Source organism: Lutjanus erythropterus, chromosome 4 (genome assembly GCF_056507025.1).
Source record: "Lutjanus erythropterus isolate fLutEry1 chromosome 4, fLutEry1.hap2, whole genome shotgun sequence".
Classification (NCBI taxonomy): domain Eukaryota; kingdom Metazoa; phylum Chordata; class Actinopteri; order Lutjaniformes; family Lutjanidae; genus Lutjanus; species Lutjanus erythropterus.
The window spans coordinates 40,566,549-40,585,527 of NC_139320.1; the positions used below are offsets into that span (position 1 = coordinate 40,566,549).

General features: G+C 39.9%; 4 pseudogenes; all 4 read right to left on the bottom strand.

Annotated features, from left to right (window-relative positions):
* Nucleotides 1-4,338: 4,338 nt before the first annotated feature.
* Nucleotides 4,339-5,270, bottom strand: LOC146329010 (odorant receptor 131-2 pseudogene; annotated as a pseudogene).
* Nucleotides 5,271-7,266: 1,996 nt separating this feature from the next.
* Nucleotides 7,267-8,187, bottom strand: LOC146329011 (odorant receptor 131-2 pseudogene; annotated as a pseudogene).
* A 5,753-nt stretch (nucleotides 8,188-13,940) lies between these two features.
* LOC146329012 (odorant receptor 131-2 pseudogene) lies at nucleotides 13,941-14,875 on the bottom strand (annotated as a pseudogene).
* A 1,886-nt stretch (nucleotides 14,876-16,761) lies between these two features.
* On the bottom strand, nucleotides 16,762-17,688 carry LOC146329013 (odorant receptor 131-2 pseudogene; annotated as a pseudogene).
* Nucleotides 17,689-18,979: the final 1,291 nt, after the last annotated feature.

An 18,979-nucleotide genomic window follows, 5' to 3' on the forward strand; every position in this document is an offset into this window, starting at 1 on the left:
GGGCGGATGATCCTCATCATGAAGGACCCTTAGAAGGGTGTGATTCCATGCAACTTCTGGCCAATTACCTGCCTCTGTACAACATGGAAGCTCCCGTCAGGTATCATTGCAGCTAAGACAAGTGGGCACATGCGGGCCATGCCCCCCCCAGATTAGTTACTGTGCCCCCCCTCCACTCACTCACAAGCAGGCCAAGCCTTTGTGACAAACTTTATTGATTACTTGAATGTATCGTATTGAACGTGAAATCATCTTTGGTAAATGACATAAAAAATGTTAAAAAAGCACATTATGGATTTGTCACAATCATCTATTGTTGAGACGGCGTACGAGGTTGCTAAACAGTTTTTCAGCTCACAAAAACAATCACAGCCAATTGATGGGGGATTGGACTGTACAGCACATCATCCCCAAGTACCACACGCATCTCTCTGCAATGCCGAGTGTATTGACTGCATTCAAACATGCTTTAACATTTGGAGCCTCCACAGCCATGTGTGAGAACTCATTCTCCACCCTGAGAAACATATCTTCAGACCACAGACGCGTAATGCTCCACAAAAAAGGCCCCGCGGTTCACCTGGCGTTTGAAAGGGACTTAACCAGAAAGTGTACAACTGAGTGGAAGGACACTGTTCTCAGGAGGTTCGGCAACAACAGTCGCCGCTTGCAACTCTTCTAAAGATAAGACATGCGTTTAATTCACTTCATGGCGCCAGTCTTGGCTTTCATTGTTATGCAAAATGTGGAGTGTGTGGGTTTGGGTCTGACTAAATTCGTCAAATTAAATTTGGAGATTCACTATTCACATTTGATGTGTGCGTGTGTTGTATGAGAGAGGGCGATGGAGGGGGGGAGGGGGAGAGGGAGAGACATGGCCTGCACATTGACGTTTTTTTGCAGTTTGGGGTGCACAATACACCTATTTAAAAAGAGACTTTGCAGAATGTTGTGTAATTGGTGCAGGTTTGCTGTGTTGGTTGATGGCAAACTCATATTGAAAAGCATTTACATCATATATTGAGTTCTTGAACGGCAGTTTGTGCCCCCGCTGGTTACTCTATGCCCCCCGATTAGATCTGTTCTGCCGCAGACTCGGGCACATGGCCCACTACATGAGCAGGGCCCAGAAAGGGATTGGTAGCAACGCCAGGGGAGCCAAGCACCAGCTACTGGTTGATAGAGCAGTCACCCAAGATTGCAAGACCAGACAAACTAACTTGTGTATGGCCTGGATTGACTACAAGAAAGCATATGATTCAATGCCTCACACATGGATGCTGGAATGCCTGGAAATGTACAACATCAACAGGACACTAAGAGCCTTCATCAAGAACTAAATGGGACTGTGGAAAACAACTCTGGAGGCCTACTCAAAGCCAATTGCACAAGTTACCATCAAGTGCGGTATATACCAAGGTGACGCATTGTCCCCCCTGCTGTTCTGCATAGACCTGAATCCCCTCAGTCAGATCATCTCAAAGAGTGTCTACAGATACCGGTTCTGAAGTGGAGCAACCATCAGCCACCTCCTCTACATGGACAACATCAAACTGTACGTCAGGAATGAGCGGGACATCGACTCACTGATCCAAGTCACCAGGATCTACAGCAGTGACATCGGAATGTCATTTGGGCTAGAGAAATGTGGTCGGAAGGTATCAAAGAGAGGAAATATGATCAGAACTGAGGGGGTTGAACTACCAGAAGGCAGCATAACAGATATCTAGGACAGCTACAAACACCTTGGGATGCCACAGGCAAATGAGAATCATGAGGAGGCCTCAAGGAAGTCAGCCACAGCCAAATACCTATACAGAGTAAGGCAGGTCCTGAAAAGTCGGCTGAATGGGAAGAACAAGGTCTGTGCCATCAACACATACGCCCTGCCGTACTGGCATAATAAACTGGCCAAAGAAAGAGATGGAGGCTGCTGATATCAAGACAAGGAAGCTTCTCACAATGCATGGAGGGTTTCATCCCAAGTCCAGCACCCTGAGATTGTACACTAAGCGGAGTGAGGGAGGCTGGGGATTGGTGAGCATCTGAGCCACTATCTAAGATGGCCCCGAAGACGAGATGCTAAGTGAATACCTCAGGCAGCAGAAACCCAATAATGCAGAGAAGGAGGATGAACCATCATGGAGAGACAAGCCCCTACACGGCATGTAACACCGTCAAATAGAAGTGGCTGATATCAAGAAATCCTACCAGTGGCTGGAAAAGGCTGGCTTGAAAGACAGCACAGAAGCACTAATCATGGCAACACAAGAGCAGGCACTTAGTACAAGATTAATAGAGGCAGGGGTCTATCATACCAGACAGGACACTAGGTGCAGGCTGTGCAAAGATGCTCCTGAGACGGTCCAGCACATAATAGCAGGGTGTAAGATGCAAGCCGGAACAGCATACATGGGACACCATAACCAAGTGGTTGGCATAGTGTACAGGAACAGCTGCACTGTGTATGGGCTGGAGGTCCCTTGGTCAGAATGGAAGACGCCTCCTAAGGTGGTTGAGAATGACAGAGCCAAGATCCTGTAAGACCTCCAGATCCAGACTGAGAAACTGGTGATGGCTAACCAACCAAACAACATGTTGATTGACAAACAACAGAAAGAAGGCAGTGGTGATAGATGTCACAATCCCAAGCAACAGCAACATCAGGAAGAAGGAACATGAGAAGCTGGAGAAGATGTGGGGAGTGAAGGCAACAGTGGTTCCAGTAGTGATCGGAGCCCTGGAGGCTGTGACCCACAAACTAGGAGAGTGGCTCCAACAGATTCCAAGTACACCTTCAGAGGTAGCTGTCCAAAAGAGTGCAATCCAAGGAACAGCTAAGATACAAACTCCCAGGCCTCTGGTAGAGGACCAAAGCTTGAGGAAGACACACCAATCCTCCAAGGTAGAGGAGGGGTTGAGAGAGGGATTCTTTTTACATACCATTAACCTGCCAAGGAAATAAAAAAAATCTACAGGAGCAGAAGCAGTTTTCTTCTTTTTAACTAGTTAGCCCTGTAGCTTCTATCCTCAAGCCGCTTTGTGTTTTCATTGTATGAAAACTGTTTGTCTGCTCAACTGTGTTGCCGTGCAGAGACTGACACCTGACAACGTAAGCTGCACACTACAATTCAGCATCTTCCCTTCCGTTTAATTGAGCAAGGAGCGTCTGTATTCATGATGATACCGTCAGGATTTCTTAATACCCTGTTAAACCATAATACCTTTATACTGCCCAAGCTTAATCCAGAGTGACATTTAATTTTTGTAGCCCCGATGTATCAGTATTCTCTGTGGAAGCTGACACATGATGAGTTCACATCGATACACACATTTTTCTTATTGCTAATATGTAAGTTTATTGGTCATTAATTTGGCTGTTGCAATAATGGGATGTGATTTTAGTATTCAAGAATGCTTGCTGTTGCTCTAATATGTGACAAGTGATCATACTGTTTTGATGGATGTATATATTTATATGCATGTTTGACAATATGAGATGACACATATACATCTGAATTTTCAGTGTTAGGTGGTATAGCCATGTAGTCACTTCTCTGATTATTGCAAGCACATAATATGATATTTTCTCTGATACTTGTATGCTCCTCTTACTGTTTATAGGGTCAGTGCCTGTATGTTGATGTTATTGTTAATATGATCAGTGGCTGCTGTATGTTAATCACTGGAAATGTCTTTAATTGTTCTTATTAAGGGTGTTCCCATAAATAACACACTAACGCTGAAGAAAGCTGAGGACTGAAATGTGTCCATTTTTCTGCTGCTGTACCACAATGAAAGTGTTAAATCTTATCAGTGAGTGCTGATGATTTCATGTGCACATTTTGAAGTTTTTGGATCAGCATCTGTCGTACACTAAAGACATTTGACTTGAGCATTCCCTTTGTTTGAAAAAACACATTTCAGTTGTTGTACGTGAAGTATGTAAAATGCTCACAGATTTCATCAACTCTAATAACAACAGCATAGATAACAAATATAAAGAGTAGCAGCTGTTTATTGTTAATACAGACCCCATTTTAACAAGTGTGTCATATTTGATATTAGGTTTGAATCACACAAGGGTTTGTAATCAAACTGTATTTTCACATGAAGAGCAAAACAATTCTGAAAATGCAGTCACCTCAAATAAACAGTGGTGCAAGAATACAAAAGCAGTTTTGAGATTGAATTGTCGCAATTCAGTCACAGTCATCTTTATACCAGTAAACTAGTTACAAACAAAACATTCTTAAAATGCTTACATATAAGTGAACTGTTAATTCCTTAATAATGTACTATGCATTTTTCCTTTGGAAAATTATTAATCCACTCTACCTAGTTGAAATTTATTTCATACAAGCCAAAGAAAGCATAGTTTTCAATGCTTGAAAAAAAATTTCGTCCCTGAGACCATAAATAAGAGGACTCAGACATCTTGGAGCAAGATTAAACAATATGTAGTTATAGTACCTGACATGTTTAAATACCCCCACATCAAAGTGAAATATAGCGTTTTCAATGAAGGGGCACCACAGATAAATGAGACAGAGCAGCAGCTGGAAAGCATGAAGAATTACTGTTTTGAGCCCTTTCCACATTGACTTTTTGTTCTCTCCTGATGCACCTTTGGCCACTTTCGTTATTTTAACATAAGCGAAAACAATGATGATGCACATGATCAAAAAATAAAACTGATGTATAGCTGACCTAAGGTGACCCTGCCATCTATACAAAATAAACATCTCCACAGAACATATCTTGTATTGTTTGTACAAACTAAAAGAGGCTGATGCAAAGAAGGTGGAGAGAATAACAATGTAGGGCACATAGCTGAGGCCATGAATGATGAGGATGCAATACATAACACTGCGTGTGGAGCACAGCTCTGCATGACGTAGGGGCATGCAAATGGCCACGTAGCGCTCCAGGGTCATTGCTGTCAAAGTAACTGGTGTGACTGTCACATACGGAATTATCCCAGCACAGATAATGATACATAACCACACATTCATTGTACATCGAAAGAAATCTAAGATGAGCAGGACATTAGACATGAATAATATGAAGCTATCAGACATGAGTGTAACAGCAAATAAGATGTAGCGTGCAGTTTTGTAGAAGCACTCTTTTTGGAAAAACGTTATGATGAGCAAAGAGTTGATGCAAAGAAAGATCATCACCAGAACCTGGACAATAATGACCTGTTCATTGACCTGCTGCGACGACACCTCACCACCAACCTTTGAATTATTATCAGCCATCACTTTTCTAAGCAGATACAACAGTTACTGAGATTGTCTTACAGTATTAAATGCCTTTGTCAAAAAGAAAATAAGAAACCACACCAATGCTCCTGTTGTGGCACACATGTCCAAAGACAGATGTTGCCCACTGAAGTCAAGCGAGGGTTGTGCATGAGGCCTTTATAGGAGGGACTAGAGTACAAGCAGAGTCATGACAAATCACACTTTGCTCACCACAGTGTCATCATTGCCTCTATCCTTATGTCTTCCTTTTTGAATGTGTCACATACATATTTGCAATCAAAATTATGTTATAATTCAGTTGCTCATGAATTGTGGTGATTTTGGAGTTGAAGAACTGCAGAAAAGTGGAGCAATGTTCATTGGAGAGGTTATTGTACATGCTGGTTTCTGGAGGGTTGAGCCAAACGTTTCACTGTGGAGAAGATGGTTTTGGTATTTCTGTCGCCTGTATTGATGATTTTTGTATAATAAGAAGTTTTGCCTGTTGAGAGTGCATGTTTGTAATGGAGTATGTTAGGGCTGGGCAGTATGACCCAAAATTCATATCACGGTATAAACTGAATCCCTTCACGGTAACAGTATATATCACGGTATAAATGTTACGGTGTAAAACTTATAATGGAGTCCCTTAGGAAAGCTCAACTGATTTAAAAAACAACAACAACAACAAAAGCAAAGATATAACGTAATTTTTCGAGCATTTATTGTGCAGAAGAACAACAGAAGTAAGGATAGTGCCTCAGAAGTACAAAAATTCTTACAAAAATAAAGTGGATATTGTTACCACTACTTCAGGTAAGAGAGGTTTTGTATAAGGCAAATGACAAAAACAATGAAAAGGTTCTGGTATTCAGACTCAGGTATTTGATTGACAACTGTTATGACATGGATACAAAGCTATTTTTTAATGGAGACCTGAGGTATACATTACCTTTCAGACTTTATAACTTATAGAATACCCTGGAATTATCCATTGCACTGTGAGTCTGGCCTTACATTGTATATTTATTTTAGATATTGAATTAGTGTTGTATATACACGTAAATATCTGTGTGGAAATTATTTAAGTAGAGAGGAACTGTTTAGTGGATGAGGGAGCTGTCTAATATTTATTTGTTGTAATGTAGTTTCATTTTTATGGGATAAAATGATTTGGAAAACACTGTTAGAGTGGATTGAAGTGTAATACTTGCAATAAAAATCTATTATCACATACAGGTACACTTGTATATTTGAGTGTTTGAATATTGCGCATTTTTAGAATTAAGGGACGGCATGTCTGTGATATAATTGGACTTTTTAGGCCACCAAGCTTTCATATGCAAGCTCCCTTTACAGACCTGGTGCCTGGAGAGGCAGTGAAATCCCTCCACCACTAAAAGGTGAAAATCCTGGAAAGGATTCGTTCTTTTAAAGTAGGATAATATATGGCACATTTATAACACTTTTGACATGATGAACATGATTATGCCATGTGCGACTGTTAGTTATAACAGCATATATTAAAACAGCAGTTTTATCTCCTATAAGTGCTGTAGGCCGTTTTAAATGTGACAGCTGGTGTTGTTCATTGCTGTCTGTGTAGCCTGTGTTTTGCATTTTCTGCAAACTTTGTAAAGTGTTCATAAATCTTTACACCTTTATCAACAGCATTGATATGAACAACAAATATGAACCATAGCAGTTATTGTTGATACAGCACCAAATTTAACAAGTGTGTCATATTTGTTGCGAAGTTCAGATGTTATATGGGTTTATAAACAATATGCTATAGCATAAAAGGCAAAACAGATCTGAAAATATAGTCACCTCAAATGAACAATGATGCAAGAGTGCAAAAACAGTCATGAGCTTAAATTGTCGCTTAAAAAGCAATGCAGTCACAGTCATGCTTATAACAATAAAATTGTAAGGAAAAAATTGAATCACACACATGTTCAGATTATTTTTTTTTCTAATTAATGCAGTGTGCAGTTTTTCTGTTGGTGAATCCATGTCAAATATTTCTTTTATAAAAGACAATGAAAGCATACTTTTTAAGTGCCTGAAAAAACTTTTCATCCCTGAGGCCATAAATAAGAGGACTCAGACATCTTGGACTAAGACTAAACAATATGTAGTTAGAGTACCTGACATCATAAAATATCCTTGTATTAAACGGAAATATAGATTCAATGAAGGGGCACCAGAACTGGAGGAGACAGAGCAGCAGCTGGAAAGCATGAAGAATTACTGTTCTGAGCCCTTTCCACATTGACTTTTTGTTCTCTCCTGATGCACCTTTGGCCACTTTCATTATTTTAACATAAGCAAAAACAATGATGATGCACATGATCAAAAAATAAAACTGATGTATAGCTGACCTAAGGTGACCCTGCCATCTGTACAAAATAAACATCTCCACAGAACATATCTTGTATTGTTTGTACAAACTAAAAGAGGCTGATGCAAAGAAGATGGAGAGAGTAACAATGTAGGGCACATAGCTGAGGCCATGAATGATGAGGATGCAATACATAACACTGCGTGTGGAGCACAGCTCTGCATGACGTAGGGGCATGCAAATGGCCACGTAGCGCTCCAGGGTCATTGCTGTCAAAGTAACTGGTGTGACTGTCACATACGGAATTATCCCAGCACAGATAATGATACATAACCACACATTCATTGTACATCCAAAAAAGACCAAGATGAGCAGCACATCAGACATGAATAATATGAAGCTATCAGACATGAGTGTAACAGCAAATAAGATGTAGCGTGCAGTTTTGTAGAAGCACTCTTTTTGGAAAAACGTTATGATGAGCAAAGAGTTGATGCAAAGAAAGATCATCGCCAGAACCTGGACAAAAATGACCCGTTCACTGACCTGCTGCAACGACACCTCACCACCAACCTTTGAATTATTATCAGCCATCACTTTTCTAAGCAGATACAACGGTTACTGAGATTGTCTTACAGTATTAAATGCCTTTGTCAAAAAGAAAATAAGAAACCACACCAATGCTCCTGTTGTGGCACACATGTCCAAAGACAGATGTTGCCCACTGAAGTCAAGCGAGGGTTGTGCATGAGGCCTTTATAGGAGGGACTAGAGTACAAGCAGAGTCATGACAAATCACACTTTGCTCACCACAGTGTCATCATTGCCTCTATCCTTATGTCTTCCTTTTTGAATGTGTCACATACATATTTGCAATCAAAATTATGTTATAATTCAGTTGCTCATGAATTGTGGTGATTTTGGAGTTGAAGAACTGCAGAAAAGTGGAGCAATGTTCATTGGAGAGGTTATTGTACATGCTGGTTTCTGGAGGGCTGAGCCAAACGTTTCACTGTGGAGAAGATGGTTTTGGTATTTGTGTCGCCTGTATTGATGATTTTTGTATAATAAGAAGTTTTGCCTGTTGAGAGTGCATGTTTGTAATGGAGTATGTTAGGGCTGGGCAGTATGACCCAAAATTCATATCACGGTATAAACTGAATCCCTTCACGGTAACGGTATATATCGCGGTATAAATGTTACGGTGTAAAACTTATAATGGAGTCCCTTAGGAAAGCTCAACTGATTTAAAAAACAACAACAACAAAAAAAGCAAAGATATAACGTAATTTTTCGAGCATTTATTGTGCAGAAGAACAACAGAAGTAAGGATAGTGCCTCAGAAGTACAAAAATTCTTACAAAAATAAAGTGGATATTGTAAACACTACTTCAAGTAAGAGAGGCTTTCTATAAAGCAAATGACAAAAACAGTGAAAAGGTTCTGTAATCCAAAATAGTGAAAAAAGTTACCAAACATTAAATTTTCCACATTTTAAGGAACACAAAACTAAATAGATATTCTAATAATACTACTTCAAGTACACAGAACAGGCTTTTGTTCTCTTGTGCAAAAAGTGTCACTGAACGCTTGGTTTCATATTTCAAATTAAAATCAAGCTGCAAACACAAACACTGAACTTTGGTTGCCAACAATAAGGTTTTTTTCTCTAATCCAAAGTAGTGCAAAAGTTACCAAACAAATTTTCCACATCTTAAAGAACACAAAAATACAATTCTAAATAACACTACTTCAAGTACACAGAACAGACTTTGTTTGTCTGTTGTGCAAAAGTGTCACTGACTGGTTGAACAATATATTTCTAAGAGAGAAACACTTACAGTACACTTAGCATCTTTTCAGTAAAAAAAACAAAAATAACAAAAAGCAGCATATTTCAAATTAAAATCACAAGCTGCAGCACTGAACTTTAGTGTTTACTCCAGTTCACTTGCTTCCCAAGTTCCCATCCTCTTTTATAGGTTGTTAGCCAGAAACACAAGCCTGTCCACAGTCGCTGGCTTTAATGCAGACCGGTGGCATGTGACAATGTTGCCACCAGTGCTAAATGCCCTCTCTGAAGGGGCACTGGTGGCAGGAATGCAAAGATATTTCTTTGCGAGGTTTGCCACCCTTGGGAAATTAGCCTGGTGCAGCCTCCACCACTCTAGTGGGTTAGCTTCTCCGTCAACTTCCACTGTCTGCAGGTAGCTTTTTATCTCTACTTCAATGGCATCTCTGTCAGAGAGAGCAGATGGACCAGGCTGAGTGGATGCTTTTTTTGAAAAAACTTGAAGGTGAAGGTGTTACGGTTTAACTTTGAGGAGGACCCAAATGCAGACAACAGGAGGCAGAGGGTAGAGTTCAAAAAGATATTTAATAAACTCAAGACCAAAAAACAAAACTTACATGCGTGAGAATCCGAAAACAGGCAGGGAGAAAAACCAAAAAGTCCATGAGTCAAAAACACTGGGAAACACTGACCAAGACGGAGACGAGACGAGCAGGAGAGTGAATGAACCAACAAAGAAGACAAGACAAGACACAGGATTAAATACAGTAGGAAGGGGAAGGAAAACAAGACACAGGTGAGGGCAGTCAGACAGGTGAAAATCATTAGTGAACACAAAGGGCGGGAAAACAGAACAAAGACAGGAAGTAAAAACAGGACACACAAGGGAGGACTAGAAACTACCAAAATAAAACAGGAAATGAACCAACAAAATCCAACACCGTGACAGTAGGACCCTCAGAAGGGTGTGATTCCATACAACTATTGGCCAACTGGCCAATTACCTGCCTCTGTACAACATGGAAGCTCCCATCAGACATCATTGCAGCTAATACAAGTGGGCACATGGCCCAATACACGAGCAGGGCCCAGAAAGGGATTGGTAGCAACACCAGGGGAGCCAAGCACCAGCTACTGGTTGATAGAGCAGTCACCCAAGATTGCAAGACCAGACAAACTAACTTGTGTATGGCCTGGATTGACTACAAGAAAGCATATGATTCAATGCCTCACACATGGATGCTGGAATGCCTGGAAATGTACAACATCAACAGGACACTAAGAGCCTTCATTGCACAAGTTACCATCAAGTGCGGTATATACCAAGGTGACGCATTGTCCCCCCTGCTGTTCTGCATAGACCTGAATCCCCTCAGTCAGATCATCTCAAAGAGTGTCTACAGATACCGGTTCTGAAGTGGAGCAACCATCAGCCACCTCCTCTACATGGACAACATCAAACTGTACGTCAGGAATGAGCGGGACATCGACTCACTGATCCACGTCACCAGGATCTACAGCAGTGACATCGGAATGTCATTCTGGCTAGAGAAATGTGGTCGGAAGGTATCAAAGAGAGGAAATATGATCAGAACTGAGGGGGTTGAACTACCAGAAGGCAGTATAACAGATATCTAGGACAGCTACAAACACCTTGGGATGCCACAGGCAAATGAGAATCATGAGGAGGCCTCAAGGAAGTCAGCCACAGCCAAATACCTATACAGAGTAAGGCAGGTCCTGAAAAGTCGGCTGAATGGGAAGAACAAGGTCCATGCCATCAACACATATGCCCTGCCAGTCATCAGATACCCTGCTGGCATAATAAACTGGCCAAAGGAAGAGATGGAGGCTGCTGATATCAAGACAAGGAAGCTTCTCACAATGCATGGAGGGTTTCATCCCAAGTCCAGCACCCTGAGATTGTACACTAAGCGGAGTGAGGGAGGCTGGGGATTGGTGAGCATCTGAGCCACTATCTAAGATGGCCCCGAAGACGAGATGCTAAGTGAATACCTCAGGCGGCAGAAACCCAATAATGCAGAGAAGGAGGATGAACCATCATGGAGAGACAAGCCCCTACATGGCATGTAACACCGTCAAATAGAAGTGGCTGATATCAAGAAATCCTACCAGTGGCTGGAAAAGGCTGGCTTGAAAGACAGCACAGAAGCACTAATCATGGCAACACAAGAGCAGGCACTTAGTACAAGATTAATAGAGGCAGGGGTCTATCATACCAGACAGGACACTAGGTGCAGGCTGTGCAAAGATGCTCCTGAGACGGTCCAGCACATAATAGCAGGGTGTAAGATGCAAGCCGGAACAGCATACATGGGACACCATAACCAAGTGGTTGGCATAGTGTACAGGAACAGCTGCACTGTGTATGGGCTGGAGGTCCCTTGGTCAGAATGGAAGACGCCTCCTAAGGTGGTTGAGAATGACCGAGCCAAGATCCTGTAAGACCTCCAGATCCAGACTGAGAAACTGGTGATGGCTAACCAACCAAACAACATGTTGATTGACAAACAACAGAAAGAAGGCAGTGGTGATAGATGTCACAATCCCAAGCAACAGCAACATCAGGAAGAAGGAACATGAGAAGCTGGAGAAGATGTGGGGAGTGAAGGCAACAGTGGTTCCAGTAGTGATCGGAGCCCTGGAGGCTGTGACCCACAAACTAGGAGAGTGGCTCCAACAGATTCCAGGTACACCTTCAGAGGTCGCTGTCCAAAAGAGTGCAATCCAAGGAACAGCTAAGATACTGCGCAGAACCTCCAAACTCCCAGGCCTCTGGTAGAGGACCAAAGCTTGAGGAAGACACACCAACCCTCCAAGGTAGAGGAGGGGTTGAGAGAGGGATTCTTTTTTACATACCATGAACCTGCCAAGGACTGCAGATGAAAATTAACCTGTATGGCTGAATCTGGCACACTTACGTGACTTTGGTGATCATGTTAATTAATGTGCACTGTCCCTTCTTAAATAAACATAAACTGTCACCATAGACAGTAATTAGTCTGCCCCTCGCCCTCTATAATGCTTGCTAAAGTTACACTGTCATGACAAAATGCTACTCTGACCATCTGGACTGAATCCAAAATAATCCACAGGAGCAGAGGCATTTTTCTTCTTTTTAACTAGTTAGCCCTGTAACTTCTATCCTCAACCTGCTCTGTTTCTTCATTGTATGAAAACTGTGACACCTGGTGATATAAGCTGCACACTACAATTCAGCATCTTCCTACCCGTTTAATCAGGATAATCAGCATCAGGATTTCTTAATACCTTGGTAAACCATAATACCTTTATACTGCCCAAGCTTAATCCAGAGTGACATTTAATTTTTGTAGCCCCGATGTATCAGTATTCTCTGTGGAAGCTGACACATGATGAGTTCACATCGATACACACATTTTTCTTATTGCTAATATGTAAGTTTATTGGTCATTAATTTGGCTGTTGCAATAATGGGATGTGATTTTAGTATTTATTCTGTAAGTCAGTTTTTTACTTTTTTTTCTCTAATATGTGACAAGTGATCATACTGTTTTGATGGATGTATATATTTATATGCATGTTTGACAATATGAGATGACACATATACATCTGAATTTTCAGTGTTAGGTGGTATAGCCATGTAGTCACTTCTCTGATTATTGCAAGCACATAATATGATATTTTCTCTGATACTTGTATGCTCCTCTTACTGTTTATAGAGTCAATGCCTGTATGTTGATGTTATTGTTAATATGATCAGTGGCTGCTGTATGTTTATCACTGGAAATGTCTTTAATTGTTCTTATTAAGGGTGTTCCCATAAATAACACACTAACGCTGAAGAAAGCTGAGGACTGAAATGTGTCCATTTTTCTGCTGCTGTACCACAATGAAAGTGTTAAATCTTATCAGTGAGTGCTGATGATTTCATGTGCACGTTTTGAATTTTTTGGATCAGCATCTGTCGTACACTAAAGACACTTGACTTGAGCATTCCCTTTGTTTGAAAAATGTATGTGTACTGAACCTTTTCTGTATGTTTTTCAAAGTGGCTGGATGGGTGTGGAATTGTGAGTGGATAAATGTTGGTGAACAGTTTCTCTGTTCACCAATTTTTATTTCTAAACATACATTTCAGTTGTTGTACGTGAAGTATGTAAAATGCTCATAGATTTCATCAACTCTAATAACAACAGCATAGATAACAAATATAAAGAGTAGCAGCTGTTTATTGTTAATACAGACCCCATTTTAACAAGTGTGTCATATTTGATATTAGGCTTGAATCACACAAGGGTTTGTAATCAATACACTGTATTTTCACATGAAGAGCAAAACAATTCTGAAAATGCAGTCACCTCAAATAAACAGTGGTGCAAGAATACAAAAGCAGTTTTGAGATTGAATTGTCGCAATTCAGTCACAGTCATCTTTATACCAGTAATCTAGTTACAAACAAAACATTCTTAAAATGCTTACATATAAGTGAACTGTTAATTCCTTAATAATGTACTATGCATTTTTCCTTTGGAAAATTATTAATCCACTCTACCTAGTTGAAATTTATTTCATACAAGCCAAAGAAAGCATAGTTTTCAATGCTTGAAAAAAAATTTCGTCCCTGAGACCATAAATAAGAGGACTCAGACATCTTGGAGCAAGATTAAACAATATGTAGTTATAGTACCTGACATGTTTAAATACCCCTACATCAAAGTGAAATATAGCATTTTCAATGAATGGACACCACAGATAAATGAGACAGAGCAGCAGCTGGAAAGCATGAAGAATTACTGTTCTGAGCCCTTTCCACATTGACTTTTTGTTCTCTCCTGATGCAGCTTTGGCCACTTTCGTTATTTTAACATAAGCGAAAACAATGATGATGCACATGATCAAAAAATAAAACTGATGTATAGCTGACCTAAGGTGACCCTGCCATCTGTACAAAATAAACACAGAATCCACAGAACATATCTTGTATTGTTTGTACAAACTAAAAGAGGCTGATGCAAAGAAGGTGGAGAGAGTAACAATGTAGGGCACATAGCTGAGGCCGTGAATGATGAGGATGCAATACATAACACTGCGTGTGGAGCACAGCTCTGCATGACGTAGGGGCATGCAAATGGCCACGTAGCGCTCCAGGGTCATTGCTGTCAAAGTAACTGGTGTGACTGTCACATACGGAATTAGCCCAACACAGATAATGATACATAACCACACATTCATTGTACATCCAAAAAACACCAAGATGAGCAGCACATTAGACATGAATAATATGAAGCTATCAGACATGAGTGTAACAGCAAATAAGATGTAGCGTGCAGTTTTGTAGAAGCACTCCTTTTGGAAAAAGGTTATGATGAGCAAAAAGTTGATGCAAAGAAAGATCATCACCAGAACCTGGACAAAAATGACCTGTTCATTGACCTGCTGCAACGAGACCTCACCACCAACCTTTGAATTATTATCAGCCATCACTTTTCTAAGCAGATACAACAGTTACTGAGATTGTCTTACAGTATTAAATGCCTTTGTCAAAAAGAAAATAAGAAACCACACCAATGCTCCTGTTGTGGCACACATGTCCAAAGACAGATGTTGCCACTGAAGTCAAGTGAGGGTTGTGCATGAGGCCTTTATAGGAGGGACTAGAGTACAAGCAGAGTCATGACAAATCACACTTTGCTCACCACAGTTTTATCATTGCGTCTATCCTTATGTCTTCCTTTTTGAATCTGTCACATACATATTTGCAATCAAAATTTGGAAAGGGAATTGAATTAGTTGCTGAATATTTCTGATTCTTTACTTTCTTTACTTACTTTCTTTAGTTAAATAATTATTTAAGACTTTGTATTTGATTAGTTAATGTCAGAAACTTTTTAAGAAATTGTTTTCACATAACAGAAAAACAAATGAAATGACTTGTGTATTTCAACAAATATATCTGTTGATGGTCTTTGTTTATTGCCATATCAAGTAATCCACAAATAGTGAGATATAACTTAGTGGTTACTACTGACCACTCTACCAAGAAGTGTTTGAAATTTGGCTTCATAGTTAATTGCAATACTTGCAATATCCAAATTGCAGAAGCTGCAATTTTTGATAAAGGGAAAATGTGTGATATAACAGGATTATAATGAAGTACTGTAGTGTTGCAGTGATAACCACAAAGTTTGGAAACTTTGTGAATAGGAGATGCATTTTTGGCCTAATTCCACTCAGGTATTTGATTGACAACTGTTATGACATGGATACAAAGCTATTTTTTAATGGAGACCTGAGGTATACATTACCTTTCAGACTTTATAATTTATAGAATACCCTGGAATTATCCATTGCACTGTGAGTCTGGCCTTACATTGTATATTTATTTTAGATATTGAATTAGTGTTGTATATACGTAAATATCTGTGTGGAAATTATTTAAGTAGAGAGGAACTGTTTAGTGGATGAGGGAGCTGTCTAATATTTATTTGTCGTAATGTAGCTTCATTTTTATGGGATAAAATGATTTGGAAAACACTGTTAGAGTGGATTGAAGTGTAATATTTCTAATAAAAATCTATTATCACATACAGGTACACTTGTATATTTGAGTGTTTGAATATTCCGCATTTTTAGAATTAAGGGACGGCATGTCTGTGATATAATTGGACTTTTTAGGCCACCAAGCTTTCATATGCAAGCTCCCTTTACAGACCTGGTGCCTGGAGAGGCAGTGAAATCCCTCCACCACTAAAAGGTGAAAATCCTGGAAAGGAGTCGTTATTTTAAAGTAGGATAATATATGGCACATTTATAACACTTTTGACATGATGAACATGATTATGCAATGTGTGACTGTTAGTTATAACAGCATATATTAAAACAGCAGTTTTATCTCCTATAAGTGCTGTAGGCCATTTTAAATGTGACACCTGGTGTTGTTCATTGCTGTCTGTGTAGCCTGTGTTTTGCATTTTCTGCAAACTTTGTAAAGTGTTCATAAATCTTTACACCTTTATCAACAGCACTGATATGAACAACAAATATGAACCATAGCAGTTATTGTTGATACGGCACCAAATTTAACAAGTGTGTCATATTTGTTGCGAAGTTCAGATGTTATATGGGTTTAGAAACAATATGCTATAGCATAAAAGGCAAAACAGATCTGAAAATATAGTCACCTCAAATGAACAATGATGCAAGAGTGCAAAAACAGTGATGAGCTTGAATTGTTGCTTAAAAAGCAATGCAGTCACAGTCATGCTTCTAACAATAAAATTGTTAGAAAAAAAATTGAATTGAATCACACACATGTTCAGATGATTTTTTTTCTAATTAATGCAGTGTTCAATTTTTCTGTTGGTGAATCCAAGTCAAATATTTCTTTTATAAAAGCCAATGAAAGCATACTTTTTAAGTGCCTGAAAAAACTTTTCATCCCTGAGGCCATAAATAAGAGGACTCAGACATCTTGGACTAAGACTAAACAATATGTAGTTAGAGTACCTGACATCGTTAAATAACCTTGTATCAAAATTAAATATAGATTCAATGAAGGGGCACCAGAACTGGAGGAGACAGAGCAGCAGCTGGAAAGCATGAAGAATTACTGTTCTGAGCCCTTTCCACATTGACTTTTTGTTCTCTCCTGATGCACCTTTGGCCACTTTCATTATTTTAACATACGCAAAAACAATGATGATGCACATGATCAAAAAATAAAACTGATGTATAGCTGACCTAAGGTGACCCTGCCATCTGTACAAAATAAAGATCTCCACAGAACATATCTTGTATTGTTTGTACAAACTAAAAGAGGCTGATGCAAAGAAGGTGGAGAGAATAACAATGTAGGGCACATAGCTGAGGCCGTGAATGATGAGGATGCAATACGTAACACTGCGTGTGGAGCACAACTCTGCATGATGTAGGGGCATGCAAATGGCCACGTAGCGCTCCAGGGTCATTGCTGTCAAAGTAACTGGTGTGACTTTCACATACGGAAGCATCCCAACACAGATAATGATACATAACCACACATTCATTGTACATTGAAAGAAATTTAAGATGAGCAGCACATTAGACATGAATAATATGAAGCTATCAGACATGAGTGTAACAGCAAATAAGATGTAGCGTGCAGTTTTGTAGAAGCACTCTTTTTGGAAAAATGTTATGATGAGCAAAGAGTTGATGCAAAGAAAGATCATCACCAGAACCTGGACAATAATGACCCGTTCACTGACCTGCTGCGACGAGACCTCACCACCAACCTTTGAATTATTATCAGCCATCACTTTTCTAAGCAGGTACAACAGTTAATGAGATAATCTTACAGTATTAAATGCCTTTGTCAAAAAGAAAATAAGAAACCACACCAATGCTCCTGTTGTGGCACACGTCCAAAGGCAGATGTTGCCACTGAAGTCAAGCGAGGGTTGTGCATGAGGCCTTTATAGGAGGGACTAGAGTACAAGCAGAGTCATGACAAATCACACTTTGTTCACCACAGTGTCATCATTGCCCCTTTCCTCGTGTCTTCTTCAGTATCAGTCTGTAAACAAATGTGGATTGTAAACAGATGTAAACAAGCCACTACTGTAGTGGCACCTGACCTGTAAATCTTTGTATAATACTACAATGTTTGTAAAGGACCTCATATTTTGAGCTGTTTTGTCAGTAGTCTTAACAGATAGATGGACATTTTTCTGGACTGTGCCATTATCAGTTGCTCAAACAGTGAACTTCAACTTTTGAAAACAAGTCTGCAATTCTTCTCTCCAAGCAGAGCAGAGCTCTGTGGCACTTACAGATGTATTAAGAAAACCTATAGAGGTTTCATGTCTTAGTCTTGCCTTGTTGTAAACTTTGCTAGAGAAACATTATCATCATGTAATGTCTGTGGGCTAAGCAGGGACTTGCAGGCAGGCCCAGCTTGTCACGTGAGCAGTTCTTATTGAACTGAATTGTCACCATCTTGGGTTCATTTCACATTTGTGTCAAAACATTACATTGTTTGCGGGCTAGCTAAAAAACTGTTAACATTTGCCTAGTTAGCCTATTCATGTAGGGCAGTGGTGCCCAACCCTGGTCCTCAGGGCCCACTGTCCTGCATGTTTTAGATGTTTCCCTGCTCCAGCACACCTGATTCAACTGATCAGCTCATCATCAAGCCTCTGCAGAAGCCTGACAACTTTATCTTGAACTGTAAGCTAATAATAACAATGATAAAAAGTTTTTTTTTCATATATATACATGCCAACATTTAGTTTGTAAATATGGGATGTTTGGTGACAGATGGTTGAAAGCAACCCCAAGCAAACCCAAGGGCGGCTGATCCTCATCATGAAGGTGTTACGGTTTAACTTTGAGGAGGACCCAAATGCAGACAACAGGAGGCAGAGGGTAGAGTTCAAAAAGATATTTAATAAACTCAAGACCAAAAAACAAAACTTACATGCGTGAGAATCCGAAAACAGGCAGGGAGAAAAACCAAAAAGTCCATGAGTCAAAAACACTGGGAAACACTGACCAAGACGGAGACGAGACGAGCAGGAGAGTGAATGAACCAACAAAGAAGACAAGACAAGA